General features: G+C 47.5%; 1 protein-coding gene across 16 annotated transcripts in view; it reads left to right on the top strand.

The window, feature by feature from the left end:
* Window positions 1-19,710, top strand: part of IL1RAPL2 (interleukin 1 receptor accessory protein like 2) — a 391,415-nt gene that overhangs the window by 48,138 nt on the left and 323,567 nt on the right. For 4 of the 16 annotated variants that reach the window (XM_084534718.1, XM_084534720.1, XM_084534709.1 and 1 more), the window contains exon 1: window positions 12,901-13,142. The gene's annotated coding sequence lies outside the window, so the exon portion shown is untranslated. Of the gene's footprint in view, window positions 1-2,163; window positions 2,362-3,699; window positions 3,763-4,563; window positions 5,458-5,795; window positions 5,909-6,013; window positions 6,145-9,709; window positions 9,833-11,240; window positions 11,329-11,880; window positions 12,108-12,753; window positions 12,852-12,900; window positions 13,143-16,304; window positions 16,343-19,710 lie in introns of those variants that run through there. The other 12 variants (XM_084534719.1, XM_084534708.1, XM_084534711.1 and 9 more) reach the window with 10 other exon arrangements.

Here is a 19,710-nt window from a genome sequence, read left to right as displayed (position 1 = left end):
GAGAGTCTGCTCCAAAGCCCTCCTGTACCAATAGCACATCCAGGGAGTCTGGCCACTCCGAAAGGTACTTCTGATGTCTGATGATAATTTCTTATTGCACCGAAAAGCAGAAGGGAAATTGTTTTTCAAGACCTGATGGGATCTTGAAAGCCCTGAGTAAACCTGCTCTGATCTCATGGCTGACCCTGCTTCAAACAGGGAGCTGGACTAGAGACCTCCTGAAGTCACTTCTAGCCTGACTTGTCCTGTGATCCCAAGCAAATAACGTGCCTGCAGGGTCTGTAACCCTTAGGGAGCCTGTGTCACAGTGTGCCAAACTGCGGCTGGTGACGGGCAGGAATCTGCCCTTGTCTGGAGGATCCTTGACTTTTCTAGCTTGGTATGAGCTGCTTGTGTCTGTGAAGTCTCTGGTCCCTTATCTGTGGTGGTGGTAAAACAGCAGCTGGTGTGGGAGAAAGAAGGCTGCACACCCTGCCTATGTGTTGCAAAAACTTATTTCCCCTCTGTCTGGGGTACATTTTACGCTGGGTGTCAGAACCATTGACACACCTGGTGAAAGTTTCCTCAGAGTATTTGGTACTAAATTATTTCCAGTTGTGTAACACCTTTGTGTTTCAGAATATGTGAATAACGATCCAGAGACATTGGCTGTAAGTCAGCACCCTACAAATACAATGCAATTTGAGACAATGGTCACTGATCATCACAGCATCCCAGGAATGCATGGGCACTTGGTATGGTAAAAAGTTTATTTTCGCAGAGTTTGGACAGGTACAATAAAACTGAACGCAGTTCCTCTGGGGCCTTCTGCTGCAGTCACTGAAATCCGTGTTTAAACCAGTAAAGCACTTGGTCCTTGCTGCCTGCTTCGAGTGAGAAAATACAGCTGCGATAGTGCAGTGCTTATGTCTAAAGCTATTTTAGAACTAAATTTTGTTCAGTAAGACTCCTTCAATCCCACAGAGACCTTTCAGCAGAAGGTTATTGTATATTTTCTATATTTTCTAGCTTTTTTTTTTTTTCCTTTTGCAAGGGGGAAATATTCCCACAGGTGCTTAGGAAAATAAAATAAGAAACTGAAATGCCAAATGTCTCAACCAGTCCTGCTTAGCACTGAACGTGGGCATCTACTGAATAGAGAAGGCAACAGAAATAACTCCAGTGTTTGTTTTGCAATCAGCTCGTTTGCACAGAGGACCAGCAGGGGAATTCAGTCTGCTGGCATTGTTGGCTATTTTAATTTTCAGATGCAGCTGTACAATCAATTGTGATCATCAGTCTCACTAACATTCTTATAAATACAAATCAAGTCAGTCAAAGGGCTTGGGTTTACATCTAATTATTAAAACTGCTGAGTTGGAAACCACTTTTCACTCCTGGTTTTGAACCTTTTGCTGTATGTGAACCGTGTCACCCATAATAGCCATCCCTCAGAGAATTCCTCTAATCCATCTGGTAGCACAAATAGTTGAGGGATTCAAAATAACAAGGAAATTATTTACCTTTCTAAATAGGATACGGAATGGCTTTCTTGCCTCGTTACGGCAGCTCAGACACTTGCACAAATGTGTTAAGCTGCTTAGAGAGAGGATTGTTTGTCCAGGTAATGCGTCTTTCGGCAAGTTAAGCTGCGAGGAAAGCAAATGCCTGACTTCATGGAATTGGGGAATTCTGGAGAAATTGCCTCTGGGAGAAATTTAAATAAATAAATGGAGAGCTGCTGATTTCTTTCCTTCCTTGCCTTTATTCTGGGCGAGTTATTCGCTCTCTGTGCAAATGGGTCTATGCAACGCTAATAAGGAAGTCGTTTAATTATGTAAAGCTGCTCCAGGTAAATGTTATTTACAGATGGCTGAAAAATTTTGAATTATACTCATTTGCCAAGTGTAACCTCACTCTTTTCTCTGTTGCTGGAGAGGTGTTTGTAGTCGTCATCAAGGTAGCTGCAGATTGTGTGCTCCTGTTTGCAGCTTTCTACCCATTCGGAGTGTTTACTTTCTTTGTGATTTTTAAATGGTAACCCTGCAGGCGTTGTGCACGTAACTGAAGTAAGCAATCTGCTTGTTTATCCCTGTTTCCATTAATTAAATATGTGCAAGCTAAATTTCCTACTGACAAACATGCGATGACATGCTAAGGGGCCAAATCTGCTTTCTCTCACAGGGCTGAACTGCCAGCAGTGGGGATGTCTCCAGAGCTGCATCTGCAGCCATCTCAGCTCGGGCCAGGCGGTGAGTGGAGGGCAAACATTTTACACTTGGAAGAGACTGGAGGAATGCCCCAAGGGGCCCCTTTTTTTCACCAGCATCTGTGTGAGCCCTCATGTCCTTTGGGCTTGCTGCAGGCTGAATGTACTGGAAGGTAAGTGCATGTCCATAGGACACCCCGAAGCTACGGTGTTGCCCCTGGGCAGTGTGAGATGGTGCTCCAGGAACTTCGCCCTCTGCCCAATGAATGCTTTTCTGTAGGCAGCTTTATTTTTCCCTACTTTGTTCAATGCTGTCCCAGTGCTTGAATCTTCACTTATTTATAAACAGCAAAGGTTCACCTACTAACCTGAATAGTTGCCCTTGACCTACAGTAGCACAGCAAGGCCTACAGGTGCTGTTACTTGCTGAGGAATCTCTGGGCCGAGATGACAATTTGCTTCTTGGCAGATTGTTTGCCTGGGTGCCAGCTCTGAGCGTTGGTGGTGGCTCTCGTTTGAGGCTGGTGCTGCCTGCCTGATTGGGAGCTCAGGGAGGGTGGGGAGTCACACAACTTAATCCACAGCAGTGGCTGCTGCTCCCGATTATAACACGCTCTCATTCAAATCACTGAGCAGGGGCACACTGAAGCCCTGGCACGTGGCAAGTTACAGCAGCAGCACACAGTGGGCACAGACTTGGGGACATGGCTTGGCCATGGCTGGGCCAGGGGGCATGCAGGCGTACTGTGCTCAGCAAGCAGGTAACTCTGCCCAGCTGCCTCAGACCCAGCTTACTTGAAAGGAAGTTATATTTTTTGTTTGTTTGTTTGTTTGTTTTAACATCTTTTTATAAGGAAACACATCTTATTTGGGGCTCAGCAGAAAATGGCTTTTCTGGCTCTGCTGTCCTTAGAAGAGACAGGACTTACTCGGCCTCTCCTTTGCAGAGGAGGTTTGTGCAGGATCAGTTGTTTTCTAAGCATCTTGGCTGCTGTGGCTGAGTAATCTGTCCTTCGTCTCACCCCAGGCTGGGTGAAGAGCCTGTAAGAGGGAGTCCCACCCTCATGGCAAGCCTTGCTGCTGCTGGGCAGAGCTGGGGAGCTTGGGCACTCCGTCTGGATCCACCAGCAGATAAAGGCGAGCACGTACCTGTGCACTTAGTGAGATCAGGGCCCACCACTGCTTGCTGAAAGGGATAAATAAGTGGTTCTTCAAAGCTAATGGCCTCTTTTGCGTGTGTATATGTGTCATAATCCCATTGCAATCCTGTAACAGCCTCCCTGATGTCGGAGTGGCCTTGTATACGCTCTCAGTAATGAGCTATCGCATCCTAACTCCCTGCCCAGCCCACACCCTCGTCCCTCTCGCCTTCCCTCTGTTGCTCTGAATCATTTTTCTTTTTCTCGCTTGTTGCTTGCCTGCAGCGATAGGTGCCTGCCCTTTTGCTCAGTGGGAGGCTGGCAGTAAATCATATGTTTACTTTTTTTTTTTTTTTTTCTTTTTACATTCAGGAGCAGCTCCTTTGCTTAGTTTGAAGCAGAATAAAAGACCTATAAATGGGGAGAATCCTGAAGGTAAGTACTTTACTGTGGACTTAATGTCAAGGTACAGTACACACAGTAGCTTTTACAGGGACCATTTAAAAACTGTTATCCACTGTATATTTTAAGGGCAGAGACATAATTCAAACATCTGATTGACTACCTGGAACGTTGATTCAGCAACATTTTTATTCTACAACTTCTATTATTAATAAACCTTGATCTGAGAAATACCGAGAACATCAAACATTGTGTTCATTGCCCTTAGTGGATTAATTCTGCCATCTGAGTTGCGACAGATTTGCAGTGACAGACAGGCAGAGAAAGAAATGGCAAGGTCTAAGAGAGGAGCAGTGGAAAAGTCGCTCCTGTACATTTGAGGACCGCTTAAGTGTTGTCTTCCCTTTTCATTGTAGGAAGTGTTATTTCCGATACTTCTCCAGGTGCTGATGGCTCCAGGGAGGACATGATTCAGTGATCTGGGATCCCTGCAGAGACCACAACACCATCTTAGTCCCTGTCTCAGAAATGGGGAAATGACAGCGACCTCCAGGGTACCCTCAGCAGACAGAGCATTGCCATTCTCAAGCACCAGGGATTTAAAACAAGGATTTAGGAAGTGGATTGGACTTGAAATATACTTGAGAAAGCTGTCAATCAGTTGTCTGTAGCTTTCAAGTCAGGCTGCTGCTGCTGTTGAATGCGTTGTTGTGATAATCTTTAAACTGAGTTTGTCACAGCATGTCTAAATTCTGGTGATTCCTGTAACTCTTTTCCTGCCCCTGTTCCTATCTGCCCTCAGACACACCCTCGTGTCTACCTCAGTGTCTGCAGAGCTCAGTGCAGGTCTGCAGCCCTCTGGAGAAGTGTTGCTGGGTTTGTTGCATGGGGTAGGGTGTTTGAGCAGCTTCTGCAGCCTGAGGGTTTTTACTGAACAGCCTCTCCAGGGCTCTCCAGATTTGCTGATCACCGGCATCCTCCCAACAAGCAGGATTTTCATCCGCTTTTGCACCTAACCTAACACCTGCTTCTACTCCCCCTCTCACAGCTATGAGAGATGCTGACTGGGGTTTCTCCACCAGGATGCACTCTGTGCTCTGCATTTCAGAGGTTTTCATCACATCTTAATTACCTACCATTGCTCTGACTCCTTTTTATGTTGTTCCTCAGCTCAGCAAGGAGCTCCCTGCTTCCCAGCCCTTGCCCTTTTCTTCAGTCCTGGGAGTTGTCCCCCACTCAGAACATTTTGGAACATAGGGTTTACACTGCACAAGATGTTTCTTCAGGTCCTATGAGGTGCTTGAAGTCAACGCTGTGGTTCTGCTACTTGAGCTAAGGCTGCCTGTGATGTTCGTGCTCCAAAGCTGTGGTTATCGAAATTCCAAGACAACTGGCATATGGCTGCTCTGCTCAGGCAACTGATGCTGTGTGCTGACTTCCAAATCGCTACTTCTGTATTTTGGAACTACAAGAGATGCCTCTGGCCCCAGGCAGTTGGATGGAAACAGCACAACGGTCATCTTATGGAGGCTGAAGAGCACGGGCCATATGTGCCTGCGTGTAGGAGACATACCTGTGTGTTTGTCCTCCGCCTGTTTTCTGCCATGGAATATTAGCACTCAGAAGAGGAATTAATCAAGTAGTGTCAGCATGAACGTTCTGCTTCATTTAAGACAGGATATAGCTCTAGCGTGTTTGATATTTCCAAGTACTGGCATTTTTACATAGGTAAGAAACCTTCAAGTCTGAAATGCACTGAACAGCTTCTTACAGGAATCGAAGCCAATTTTGGAGTATTACCGTGTTATCACAAGCCAGAAGCATTGGCAATCAAAGGTGTTTTTGAAGCCGTTAGCTCCAGTTTCACTGACTCGTTTGGTGTTTTTGTCTTTGGTAGCACTCATTGCTTTTGAGGAAATGAACTCACTGACAGCTTGGAGGGCAGGACAGGTTTAGGCATACTGGAGAAAAACAAAACCAAAATGCTATATCTAAAGCCACTGTTTAATCTTTGAATCTGAGATTAAAGCATATTATTTTATTTCCATAAACGTTTCTCTTTACAGACGTCCTGGGAGACCGGAATTTGATGCCTTAAAATAGTTGCATGGACAACAGAGAATGAAAAAGCCTGAGAACAGATGTCCTGAACTGTGTTTATTACCATGCATTAAAGCAGGTAAGCCTGGAAAAGGTATTTTAGCATATTTTTTTGTTTTGTTGACTGCTGCTAATATATTTGATGGCTTTTTTTTTTTTTTTCCTCTCTTCATCTCATTCATAGGATATGGTCACTGGCTTAAAAAGACCTTGAAACATTAACACCAGAACTGAATTACGGATGTGATGAATTAAGGGAGCTACTTGAGCGGGTCGCGCTGGAGCAGTCTGCTCGGATGAACGGTGGCTGTGCAGGTGTGCAAATGTGGAGTACCTTTTTCTTGCCAAATGCATTTCATGTATCTATGCCTCAGAAAAACGAAGAAGAGTATTTTCTGCCAAATCCTCTATTGCATAAAAGCTAGAGGATCTTTATGCCTATGTTGCCCTCGAGGTAAAATGAGGTCTCGAGGTCTTAACTTTTGAGCCCTGTCCCCATGCCTCTGGCACGACCTGCGCTCAGGAGAGCCGAGCCAGCCTCCTGCAGCTCCCCTTCCACCTGGAGCTTGGCTTAGCTAGGATTGCTAGGCATCCCTAGCTGGGGGCTGTGTCACTGCGGCTACGCAGCACCAGACATTTAACACGCTTGGCTCCTTCTGAGCTCTGGCACGCCCGGCAGCGACTGCAGTGTGAGAGTGCCCAGAGCCAGGAAGGACCTCATGCAGATGTAAGCGGGAGCAACGAAATCCTCCTTTTCTGCATGTCAGGCTGGCCCCGTGCACCTGTGTCACTTGAAGCCCAGTTGGCTTTCTGGGGAGCACTAGAAAGACTCAGACTCTGTCATATACCATTTAACCTTGACCTTTACATTTTAGTTATGGTGCTGTTCAACTTGAGAAAGAGATGCTTGCTTACGGTATTTAGGTTTAATATAAGATTTATCTATTTGTAAACAAGGATATGAAACAACACTTAAAGATGATTATTGTTATTTTTACCACTTTTGTCCCCTGCTCTGAACCTCCATTTCATTTAGATCTGAAACAACATTTGTCTTTTCCTTTTGCCAACTGACCTGGAAAATCCATTATTCAACTAAATCTAAGCTACCCCAAATACATAGCTTCTGTCCAGAAAAGTAATTTGTTTTCTTTTTGCCGTCAGTCTAGAGTTTCGGATCATTTGTTGTACCCCTTCTCTTCATTGTTATGATTTGCTCTATTCTGTGGCCTGAAATGTGATAATATGAGCAGAACAGAAATGTGAAGTGAGAATATTTTTACAAACAGATCCAAAACTTATTTTGTTTGCTGCAAACACAGAAGTAAACAAAGTGCTATATTAATTTCTTCTTTTCTAGAAGTACCAGGAAAAAGTGGAGAGGGGAAAGAAAATTTGTAATAGAAAAACATAAAGATCAACATCAATATTTGTTGATTTCTAGGTTTTATTTCCTTTTTATTTTTTTAAACTAGTTTTTTCAAACCATCCACTTGCAGAAATTTGCATTTTATGAGGAAAAAGGTACAAGATATGATGAGATCATCTTAGGTAGCATACCTCTTTTTCCTCAGCTTGTGGCATCTAAAACTAACCGTGCTTGTCATCTTCTCAGTAATTTCTTATCATTGAAGTTAAAATATAATCTAAGTTTGCACCAAATGAGCTGTTCCAAGATGAGTTTGCCAAACTGTGTATTGCAGTGGGATTTCTGCAATTACGATTAGATACTGCCAAACAAGAATGATCTGTGGAATACAAGTGAATCCGGCGCTGATTAGCATCTCTAAATCCCACAAGAGGTTAGAAGCAGCACAACTCACATTTAATCTTTTGTCTCTGTGTCTTCCAACCACAGCTCTTCTGCAGTAGATGCAGCATGACTGAAAAGGGACAAATGGGGAAGAAATGAGGGGCTGATGGAGGGCTTTTCTATTATAAGGGGCTGAACTGCTTTAGGATGTTCTTGCTGCTCACCAGAGGTCTCTGCTGGATTGATTGATCATGTGGCTGTGTCCCATCCAGAGGACAGAAATTGCCAGTACGAGAGTCTGCATGTTTCTGTGGGCTTATTTTAACTCCTCTCATCCTTCTTCTAATTGATTGTTGGTTCTCCCCACCCAAATTGAAATAAACAGCCAAAGGCAGCATTTGTCTTGGTTTTGTCTGAGAAATTACCAATGGGAAATGAAAACGTTTCCACTATCTGTTAGTGAATTTTACATTACTGCTCCACAAACTCTTCTGCACATGAAAAAAAGCTCTCCATCTGAGCAGTTTCACTAACGAGCTTTGTAGCTGCTTGCTGGATTAAGGCAAAGTTAGGATTTGTGTCCGATTTTAATTAATCCCAGGCAGTGCTTCCATTTCTGCTGTTGGCCAGTCAAGAGAGACAGGTAAATAGTCAATACGCTGTATCTTTTTACTCTTACCAAAAATATAATGCCTGCTGCATGAAGATGTTACTTCTGCTGTACGCCTGTCATGTTAGTCTCTGGGGAAAGAAATTCTTATTTTCCGATCCATATACTTATGTAAAACAGTCACTTCTCTTACATGCAAAACATTTAATAATTTTATCTTCAGCTTTCAAACATAAAAGCAAGAAAGTTATCCTATTCCAAACTTAACTGCTTGTGTATGTTGTTGGTATTGCATAAGATTACTGCTCGGAAGACGGTGCATTTATCTTTCACTTGAAATAACCCAGGAGAATGTCAGATGCAAAATGATTTTTGAAATCTTGGCATTTACTGCTGCTTTATACTGTCTGTGTGCAACTTCAGTCAACAGCAGTGACATTACTGTGTGAGTCCCTCCAACTGAAGGGAATTGGCACCCTATTAAGCCTCCTTCTTTGCAGAGCTGAACTGGAAATATGGTGTCATGCAGCCCTGGTTTTACCTCCTGACAAGGAGTGATCAGAATCATGGCTGCTGCCAGTCAGGCAGGGTTCTCCCCCTGTCTATTTACCCCTTCCTTAATGGATCTTTCACCTGATATTAGCCACCCATTGATGTCCTCCCCATTCCTTTTGCAACAGGCTTCATTTTCCTTTGGCTTTTGTCCCATGTAAACGTGACCCTGCCAAGTCTCTCTGTGCTGAGCTCCCTTCCGTGCTCTGTGGTTGCAGCATCAGCATCTCACATCTGTGCGGCTCAGCGCTTCTGCCTCTCTGCTCCAGCGACGTGGGTGCTGCTGGCAGAGCAGCCCCTGGGATGCGGTGGGGCTGGGGACTGTGGACATGGCAAGGGGGTGGGTGATGCTCTGCAGTGTCCTTGTCCTGCAAGTCTGTCCCTGCCACTTGGTCTCAGGGAGGCTGGACGCTTGGCCTGTCTGCAGTGGTGTCACCCATCAGCTTTGCATCACTGTCTGCTGAAATTAATTGCTGAGTAAGGGTGGTGGTGTTTTTCAGCCTTGTTTCCTCTTGCTTATGGTGGATGTTGCACGGTGGTGTGGTCTCTTCTGAGCGGGAACAAAGATGTGCTGCGTGTCCATGTGGGGCTGTGTTTCCCAAAGATCAAAGACCTGTGCTGCTGTGTACAAAAGACCAGACATAAAGACAATTAATGGGACTTGATGCAGCGGTAAATTCTCTCATCCTGTCATCTTTCCATTCAGGCAAGAAAGATGTGAGAATCATGTAGATGCAGAAGCAGAGCTTCATAGTAAGATGGAGGTCTTCTGATCACAGCCACAGATGATGGCCTCTTCAGGAACTAGCTGCTAGTGGTAGGGTTTATTAGGACAGTTTAGCCCCACCCAAATTCCCCTACTGCTGCTGGAGGCTGCTCACCTTGTACCCCAGTTTCTCAGTTGGGAGCTCTTTAATTTCTGCTATTTAAAGTCAAACCAAACCTATCTTATTTGGCTGAGGCAGGACACTGAAGCAAGGCGTTCAGCTGGCAGATCCATCAGTCCTTGGCAGGCGAGAAAAGAGCAGCTGGGAGAGACAACCTCTGCTGGTGGCAGTCAGAAGAGGATGTTTGGCCACAGCCTAATTGTAAGTGATGTGCATAAATTGATTAAAATAGATTAAGAAATAGACTGGGGACTATTCCCAACCTAACTGTTGTCAGTGGAAAAGGGTCTTTTTCAGTGAAATCTGTGGCATTGGATCCCAAGCCTAGAAATACATCATGGAATAATGTGGTTAGTGGAAGGAATGGAGAGATCTAACAAATCAAGAGTTGGAGAGCTAAATGGGATTTGAGGTGATGCACTGAGTTCCTGGCTCACCACAGACTTACTGCTTGGTATTGCCCAAGTTAATCAGTCTCTTTGGACATCTCTTCCCAGCATGGGCAGCGATGTGTGTGAAAAATTGATCTCTCTCACAGTTTTATCAGTATGTCCAATGCATTCTCCTTGCTCTTCCTGCGCATGCCTACAACACATGGTGTACCTGGCACGTCTTAGCTGGGGCCCCTAAGCTGCTTTATATGACACCTTAAGGAAAAAATGTCATAAACAAAGGCCACAATAGGTCTCGTTACTTCCTCAGTGGTGTCCCAGAAGCTAGCATAAGGTCCAGTGCATGGCAGGCTGTTCCTGTGGTCCCTCTGAAGGCTGAGCTTTTCTGCTCCGTATGCAGCTGCATCAACACCTTGTTGTTCCTCCTGAGCCTGCCAGCTGTATGTCACATCGATCATACTACTAGTGTCTGTGAAATGGATCATTTTCCACAGTGGGTTGTGATGAGAGCAGAATAAGGGGAGCAAAATAAGCTTAAAAATGTTCAGTCTGAGGTATATTCCCCTCGTTTTTATGAGTTATGTATGCATTGTTACAGCGTGGCATAGTGTATAATTACCTTTTTTGACTTACTATAAAATGCTAAAGTATGCTTAATGATAGTGCTTTATCTATTGATTTAAAACCTAAACATAAATCCAAGGTATTATTCAATAGAGCTTCACATAACTATATTTCAAAGTTCGTGGGATGCTTTATATCTAGGCTTTTAATCTCTTAATTCAGCTAAAAAGTGACTTGAGTAAGTGACTTGATAAATAATTTAAAAACTAGCACCTTTACACTGTAATCACGCCAGGAGAAATGAAAGAGCAGCTGAAGCGTCAGGGGTTATAAATTGCCGCAAAAGTATTAAAGGATTAGCATCCCGGTGCCGAAGTCAGTGTCACAGGGAGAAGCGGGGTCTCCCGGCAACGTCTTGCTTCTTCCTAATTAGTGAAAAGATTTATACAGGCGCTATAAACGGGCTAGTTTATTGATCCTTGTCACCAACGAGTTTGGGTCGTTTACTTCAGGGAGAGGAACACCGGGTGGGCCTGCGGGGAGTCCCCGGGCCTGTGCCTGAGGGGCCGCGAGCGGCGGGGCCGGGGCCGAGGGGCCGCTGAGGCCGCCAGGGGGCGCTGCGGGCCCTGGCAGAGCGGGGCGGGCGCACCTGCCGTCGGCGGGCGGGCAGCGCCGCTCCTCAGCCCCGCGCCTCTCCCCTCAGCCCGCCGGCATGGAGGCGTAGCGGGGAGCCGCCGGCAGGTAAGCCCTCGCCCCGCGGCTTTCCGCTCGGAAGCTCCCCTCGGGAGGAGGAGGGGGGATCAAAAAGAACTTGGGACGGGGCTCGGGGGCTCCGTGCCCCCCGCGGGTGCCGCTCCCGCCGCCCTCTCGTCAGGGGGAGCCCCGTCAGCGGCGGCTCCTCAGCGGGCGGGGAGCCGGCAGCCCGGGGGAGTCTGCCGGGGGTCGCCGCTCAGCCCCCCGGTGTCCGAGCCCCGGCAGCCCCTCACAGCGGTGGGCGCGGGGCCGGTGGCGGTGAGCGGGGCAGGGCGCGGAGCTCCCTCACGGAGCCGTTCCCGAGCCGTAGTTGGGCAAAGTTACCCCGGGGCGCGGGGCAGCCTCTGCCCCGGTCGGGTCTGCACCCAAACGTGGCTTTGTACCGCACCCTGGCAGCATCCGGCTTTTTATTTTGTATTTTTTTCCCTCAGTGTGTTTGCGCTCTGTAGGTTTTATTGGAGTTATTTAAGAAAAAAACTCCGTGTTCAGCGGGTGCGTGGGGGCTGAGGCAGCGGGACCTCGCCACGCAGGGCAGGGGGAGCGGCAGGACGGGGCTCAGCACCCCCCGGCCCCGTGTCCCAGGGCTCCCACCAGCACGGAGCTGCTCCGGGCTCTGCGTTTGGACACCTCGGCCACAAGAGCAGGCGGCTGCCTCCTGCCCTGCCACCGCACCCTGCTGAGGGACCCCCTGGGCAGCAGAAGCGTGGCGAATTTGGGGAGGACGCGGTGCCCACCGAGCCTTGGTCATGCCGGACCTGAGGTGGGAGGTAAGGCTGCAGAGGGAGCCTGACAGCGAGTTGAGTCCCCGCTGTGCAAACGCTGCTGCTGGGGAGGAGACGGAGGAATAGGTTGGGATTTGGGCTCTGTGAGCCGGCGGGATGTAACGCGCACACAGCAAACAGGAGAAGCAAACGCTCCTGTCAGGTTACTGAGGGACAGGCAGTGCTTGGCGAGCCCACGGTTAAGGAGAGGCTGCGCTTGGTGATGTCCAGCGTGGCTTTGCAAGAAACTCCCAAGGATCGACTCTGTCTGAGCGTGCCCCTCCATGAGGGGAGACCCCTTGCAGGGGGAGGCCGGGGCTCGCCGTGGCCCCGCGTGTTGCTAAGTAGCAGATCGCACCTCCAGCAGTGTGAGGCAGAGAGGGGAGACCTTCCCCTGCGCCAGCTGGAGCTTGCCAGCCAGCCCCCGAGGGTGTCGGGAAGCGTGCGTCCCGTGTGCATGTGTGTGCACGAGTTGCTGGCCTCCTCCTGAGCGCAGGGATGGCCGCTGATGGCACCGGGCCATCCTCACCCCCCTGCATGGGCTGTGGGCAGGTACAGGAGAGAAAGGGGAACCTTCAGTGTTGGTTGCTCTTTCATAAGGCTCCAGAGTTCCCCGCAGACCAGCCTTTTACTTCCACAGTACCTGGAAGCTCACAGGAGATCTGTCTTCAAATTGGTTAGTGATGGATGGGTTAGCAGTTAAACAGCAGGAGGGATTTGCTTTCACGTGATGTAAGGAAAAAGACCCAGGTGAGCCACATGAGGGCATTTAGCCAACTTGTTAGCGGATGCCCCACAGCTGGCGGAGCTCCTGCATGCACATGGTGTCAGCTTTGCCTGCACTGCTCGGTGTGTTGCAGAGCAGGAGCAATGGAAAGCCTTTTAGTCCCTGGGGCTGCTGATCTCCTGGAAGCATTTTGAAGAAATGCAGTAGCCGAAGCTCCTGGAAACCACTGTGGGGGGACTTGTGCTCCAGGCAGAAGTCAGGCCAAAACAGACCCTGAAAGGGTGAGGAGGGATTCAGAAGCAGGTGGTGAGAAGGTGAGCTCGGCAGAAGGGCTGTTCTTGTGGCACACACTCCTGGCTGTGGGGCCAGCTGAAGGCAGGGAGTGGCAGTGTAGGAGAGGGAGGAGGAGATTTCCTGGTCTGGTCTGGTGGAGGCCTCAGAAGAAGCCAGACTTCGCAGCCTTCAGTCCCCAGAAGTGGCTGCAGAGGAGCGAGGAAGCAGAGGCAGGTAGGAGTGTGCACGCTGGGCTCCAGCTGTTGTTTGCACTAAGGAGTTTATCACCTCAGTAGTCCAGGTGTCGTGCCTTGCCACTGTACGATAAGCTCAAGTCTCTGAGGGTTTAAGAGCGTGTGTGTAGGTGTCGGGCTTCAGTTCTGTGTAAAGAGCTGGGCAGAGGTGCAGGGAGGCTGCTGGATAGCAGGGGTGGGGAAATGGGAACTGCGTGTCAGGGCCATGCACCTCTGGGGCTGCTCTGCTTGCAGGGAGGTGGCAGAAGCATCCAGGTGAGGCTCGCTGGCTGGGATGGTCTCTTAAAGGTGTTTGGTTTGTTTGCACAGGTGAGTAGTTTGTTCCCTGACTGCAGAGAACTGGAGAGGGAAGGGTGTGTGCTACAGTTACCTGGTTTAAAGTTGCACAGAACAGTGCCTTCTGTGTGGCATTTAGAAGAGAGAGAGGCTGTTTTCTGGTCCAAATTTTGTGTCCTGGGTTGAGGAGTGCTTGTGGGACTGAAGGCAGAGTTACAGGGAGCACGTCTCTGCCCTTTGGAGCCAGTAATCCCTGCTGGCTGGAGGCTGCAGAAGGAGGAGGCTGCCAGGGGTGGCTGAGGCGCAGGGCATGGACCTGCGTGTGAGGGAAAGGGCCTGGAATTTGTGTTCGTAACAAGAAGTACAAATAAAGCACTAACAACGTATAGACTTCCTGCTCTCCATTACGTCTGGGCTGTGAGTAATCTCTCACTTCAAACTGAGGCTCAAGCTGAAAATACCAGGGGATGCTAAATTGTCAACAACTATTAAACAGCCTTAAAGAGCTGTATGGGAAGCTGGGTCTGCGCTCTCAATTTCTGAGCGTTCCTCAACCAACCTGAGTCTGAGCTATTTATCAGGAGGTCTTTAGTGCTGGAAGGGGAAGGGAGCATTTAAACTCTAGCACAAAATAAGGAGGCACTTTAAGAGGCCATTTGCTTTTCAGGGTGTCCAACTGAGAATAAATCTTCCTTTAAACAGCCTTGAAAAGAAAACAAAGGAAAAAGATCCTGCCCTTGCTGCAAATAATGAGAACCTTGCTGCTAGCTTTGATGGTCAGGGTTTCCTCCCGCATCTTTCTGAGCATCTGGTACTTGACCTGGGTGAGCCCCCCTGGAATTGGCGGAGGGCTGAGGGCTGCGTTATGTTTGGTGGTGAAGCTGGTGGGGGAGAGACTGCGTTAGGAACTTCTGCAGGTCTCTATATTAAATATATATATATATGTATGTGTTTTTTTTTTTTTTTCTAATCTTTTCTCTTTCTATCTCCTTCTACCCCAAAAGCACCACAGGGAGGGGAATTCCCTCCACCCCCCTCCCCACTGCTACATATAACAGTTAAATTCTCAAGGTTATCTATTTGACAGAGCAATTCCAGGGTATATGAAACACAAATTTGGATTTGATTCTGGCCTATTTCAGTACAATACCACATTACTTTGAGATATTTTGTGGAGTCTTGAAAGTAATGTTTTTTTGTTTGTTTGATTTTTTCTCATAATTCTCAGATTCTGGAGGTTTTGTTTGTGAGAAAACAGTTTAGTTTAGCAAACAGAGAAACGTGGCAAATACGTAGAGATAAAGCATAGCCTCTGGTTATGTAAGGGGAAGAAATCCCCACCAAGGATGTGTTTTTGTCCAAGGCAGTAGGAGATAGTGAAAGCAACTCTCCTTTTGCCTCCAGCAGAGCAAAGTGCCCATCTTGCTTCCCTGGCACTGGTAAAAGTGTGTTTGCTGAGCAGCGTAGCAGCTGGCACGTCAGCTTTTCCTGCTAATTCTGCCTGCTTTGAGCGTTATGTATGAGGGAGGCATGTACTGTGAGTGAGACCAAGGGCACGCTGCCTGCAGAGTTGTTCTGTAGCTCGTTTCTTTAATGTCCAGGAGCGAATGTGAACCAAATTTGCCATGAATAGTGCAGATATCGTTACTGCAGAGACATCGCAGAGGTGTGAACGTGTACAGCAGCAGATAGAAAGTCGATCCGGCTGCTGCTTGTAGCGACAACAGTCTGCCTGTGGTCCCAGGAAGAGCACTGATGAAGGCACTGCGCGAGCAGCTTCCCTCTCCAAGCAGGGAGCGTTTCAGCATGCAGATGGCAGCCCAGTCTCAAATCTCGTTCTGCGGCGTGCTGGGCACCTCCGTAATGAGCCTCGAGGAACGCAACGGGAATGAGAGGAGTGTGTGGGAGGGGGGGAGAGGAGAGCTGTGCTATATTTCAGGATTGAGACCTCTGCTTGAACTGTCTTTCTCTCCATTTTTAATAGTGTTTCTACAAAAGCTGCTTGGGGAGCAAGGTTGGTATGACTATAAAGAAGCAAAGCATCTAATCTTTTGGCTTAATAATGCTCTTGCGTAGGCTGCTGTGAATTGGAAGCCTTTCTTATTGATGTTAGAGCGGTGAGTGAGTTTTGAAATTGGCGTGGGTGAGAATGGACTTTTCTCATCTCTTTCAATCTGAAATGTCTTATCCTTTTGTGGCTGAAACTCCGTAGAGGAGATTTGTGTTCATTGGCATGATCGCCTCAAGCGCTTAGGAGGCTGAGGCTGTGACCTGCCAGTGGTGTTTGCTCTGGGGGTCAGCAGTTGAAGAGCTGGAGCCAGGTGTAGCCGTGGGTTTTCACCAGTTTGCAGGCTTCAGAGCTGTTGATAAGCCCTTCAACTTCTCATCAGCCACTTGTTCTTCTTCTTTCTCCACCACCCCTGCAGAGCAGGGCGCTGCTCTGGCTTCCTCTGCTTCGGGAACTCATTGGCCCTAACTGCATCAACTTTAGGGCTTGGGTGAATTTAAGGATCAAACCAACCTCAGTACTAGCACATTTAGCTTTCCAGGTGTAGACCATCTGCCTGTTTTCTCCTGCCCCCGCAGGTGACTTTTCTGTGATCTTCGAAGTACTTCTGCAGAGTTCGAAGAGGCTACACCCTGCTCTATAAACATAAACTCACCAGCTCTGGCAATCTTTACGTTGCCTACAGTGCTTCACGTTGCCTGAGGTACTCTATTGATTAAACCACAATCTGCAGAAGTAAATATATGTAGAATATTAATAGCTTCTACTCTGGGGGGGGGAAAGGGCTGTAAATTAATAGATCCATTATGCTGACCTCATAAACCAGGAGCATTTGAAGTACAGCTGTAATCCTCCTCCCACAACACGTATTTCACTTTGAACGTCTATAAAAGGCCTGGACTACTCAAATTTAAAAGCTGTGATAGGGGCCGAGCACATCCATATATCTCGTGGTGCTTAGCTAGCGTATTGCCAAGTTAAGGCTGGAACAATAGCTCTCTGTAGGGTCCCTGCTAGTGGTGGATCAGTACATCATCGACGAGGCATCTCGGCATGAGACTTTAAAACACAAAACAAAGAAGCTAGCGTTCCCCTTCCTTTGGTGTTTCTGTGTTGTTTTTTTTTTTTTTTTTCTCCTACTTTTCTTCTGCATTTCCACTTGCAGGAGATGCTGCACTAAGGGAGAAGGGGCGTGTGATTCAGGGATTTGAAATGCAATTTGAAGATATAATGAACTTGAATTCTGTATGATGGAGTTGCTTGGGGAATCAAGGTCAGAGTGTGGTGTGAGCTGACAGCACTTGATCTGCTAATCAGTGCTGGGTAGGTTTAGCTCTTTTTTGTCCGTGAATCTGTTAAGATGGGCTGCTCAGGTTTGTGTTCATTTATCTTAGCAGAGATTTAGGTGAGTGCCTTTAGTACGTGTTCATCACTGACCCTTCTGGTTAGCATTTTGATTCTATTGATACAGGAAGCTTTTGTAGTATCGCAGGGCATTTCTCTATTTTCTGCTCTTATTTTTTTCCACTGTAAATAAGCTCTTAAGGCAGCTGTCAGTTCAGAAAGTTCCTGCAGGAAAAGGTTCTCGTGTTAATGCTTGCAGGGTTTTCTCGATACAGGACGAACCAGCAGCTCACTCAGCGTTGAGCCTGCTGCTTTAACATCCCTAAAGCCACTTCTGCTTCTTGCAGCCAGGAGTCTTAATGGCACGAGTTACTGTGTGGAGGCCATCCATGGTATTTTTGTGCCTGCTGCTGAAGCCCATTTTTTGCTTTGCAGTTACACTGTAAGATGCCAATTAAGGCTTTAAGATGCTGCACTTAAATACCGTCCGAATGGCAACCTAGAAGATACCAAATTTTTAATGGAAACATTCCAGTCTTTCACATAAAGCCCCAGTGTTAACACCTAAGGGATGTTTCTTCTGAAATAACTGATAAGATTCTGAGTTTACCTGCTTCACACCACAAAAGATCCAGGGCTTTTGTTCCTTTTCCTTCGCACACAGACACGCAGCCTTTGGAGGAGTCCTTACGGATTGTAGTTGGACCTTGTCAGGTTCTCTGCTGTCTTTTACATTTTTCATAGGATTACAGCTGCACCAGGAGAATTAGCCCAGTGTGAATTTAGTTAAGGACCTGAGCCCAGTGGAGCATCGCTGCCACAGAGGCTCTAATCCAGCCAAATGAATGCTGAATGCATGCTGCCTCGTAGAATTAATGTTCATCACATATTTAGGCGACTTAAGTGGCTGGTTATGATGGTGAAGATGCACAGCGGATTAGGCAAAATGAAATATTCTTTGATGCTCATTGAGCAACAGAGCGAAGAAAGGCAAGTGACTCGTATCAAGTAGAGCTGAAGATGTGATATTTGAACTAGCAGGTGGCTCTGATTTTAATATTTTGTTCATGTCTGTGAGATCAGGGTGTCAACAAAAGGGGCTGGTGCCTGTTCTGGCTTGCTTCCATCCAGCACACTGTTTGTATCAGCCTTTTACTCAGCTCAAAGTTTGGTGTGTAGGCAAAAGAAGACCTGAGGGAGAATTGTCATTAAAATTAAAAACCTTAAAAAGCAGAGTGGGCAAATGACTCGAAAAGAAACGAACATAAGTCACCACCTAGCATGCTGTAGAGAGGCCGAAAGAATTACTGTTGCCATTTCTTCCTTTGTGTCTGGGGTGAAAACGGTAATTTATTTCCCTGAGATTTCTGAACAACAAAACCTGACAACTGGAAACCACTAAGAGGTGGGCTGCTGGTTTTAATGAGCACCTTCTGCATCACAGCTTCTGTGGAGGCACCAGAACCTACAGAGCCTCATGGTGTGTCAGCAGCTCTCAGTCTGTGCATGGACGTGTGCGTGAGTGCATGCACACACCGCTTCTCTCGCTTTCCCTTCCAAAGGAACACTGTACAAAGCAGAGCTTGGGGTACAAATTAGAGCAAAACTAAATTACGTTTAAAGCAGAGACTTGGGAATCTCAGTGCTGGGCTTTGCGCAGAATATTAATGCTCCACTTGCCTTCCTGTTTCTAAACACTTTCTTCTAACCTTGTCATTTGATTGAAATTCTTCTGAGTCTTGGAAGCATTATGAGCCGAAGTGGGTGCTAGAAGGACAGCAAGCAGCGCACAAAGAAAAAGGAATGCAATTTTCCAAGGCCTCTTTTCTTAGGACTCAGAAGAAAAGAAAGGGCTAAGTTTGTCGGTGCTGATGAGGACCATTAGGCAGCATATGGGAGTCAGTCTTTTTCTTTCCTTTTTTTTTTTTTTTTTTTTTTTTGCCTGTCTGTGGGCTGCAGCTTGTCCTATGCCTCTCCCTCTGGTAAGGACAGGAACCTCTTTGCTCATCTCCACACAAATGCAACCTGGTAGGTCCCACCAGGGCTGGATTCACTCAGTGATTCTTTCAGCCTCCTCAACCAGCACACGTTATTCTGTCTCTCTTCCCTCCTCTCAGCGATCTTGGGCAAGTTAGCTGTAATCAGCATTTCTGTGTATCCTTAGTAAGGAAAACATCTTCACTTTCCTGGAAAATGTCCCGAACTTGGTCCTCCTCCTGTGAGGTGTGCCCAGCAGTATGTTCTTGCTACAGCCGTGAGTCCCTGCTCGCGGCTGCTTGGGGTTGGCAGCATCAGAGTAAGCAGCTCCTCAGGGAATTGCTGCTGGGGCCTGCGGGGAAGGGTTGTCATTTGACAGGGGTTGCTCAGCTTTGCTTCTAGTACCTGAGGCTTCTGCTGCTTTGCATTGGCTCAGGCCACGTGTTGACCAGCAAAGCTGTGTGCTCCCGTTGGGCTTTGTCCATCCATTGCTGAAGGGTTGAGCTGTGGGTATGAGCACGTGGGGGTAGGTCTCGTTACCTTATGTGTCATCGCGTGTTTCAGGTGGGTGTGAAATCACATCTGCCTCCTGCTGTGCGTGGGCTGGTTGCTGGGACACCCACAAGTCCCTTCAGTGGTCAGCAGTGTACACAAAACCCTTGCTGGTATTGAGGGGGAAAGGAAGAAAAATGCACCAAGACATCCTGTTAGAGTAACGTTGCCTACAGCTTTACGTGGGAGCAGGTTTGT

This window comes from Aythya ferina (genome assembly GCF_964211825.1).
Source record: "Aythya ferina genome assembly, chromosome: 13".
Classification (NCBI taxonomy): domain Eukaryota; kingdom Metazoa; phylum Chordata; class Aves; order Anseriformes; family Anatidae; genus Aythya; species Aythya ferina.
This window is presented reverse-complemented; position numbering and strand designations above follow the sequence as displayed.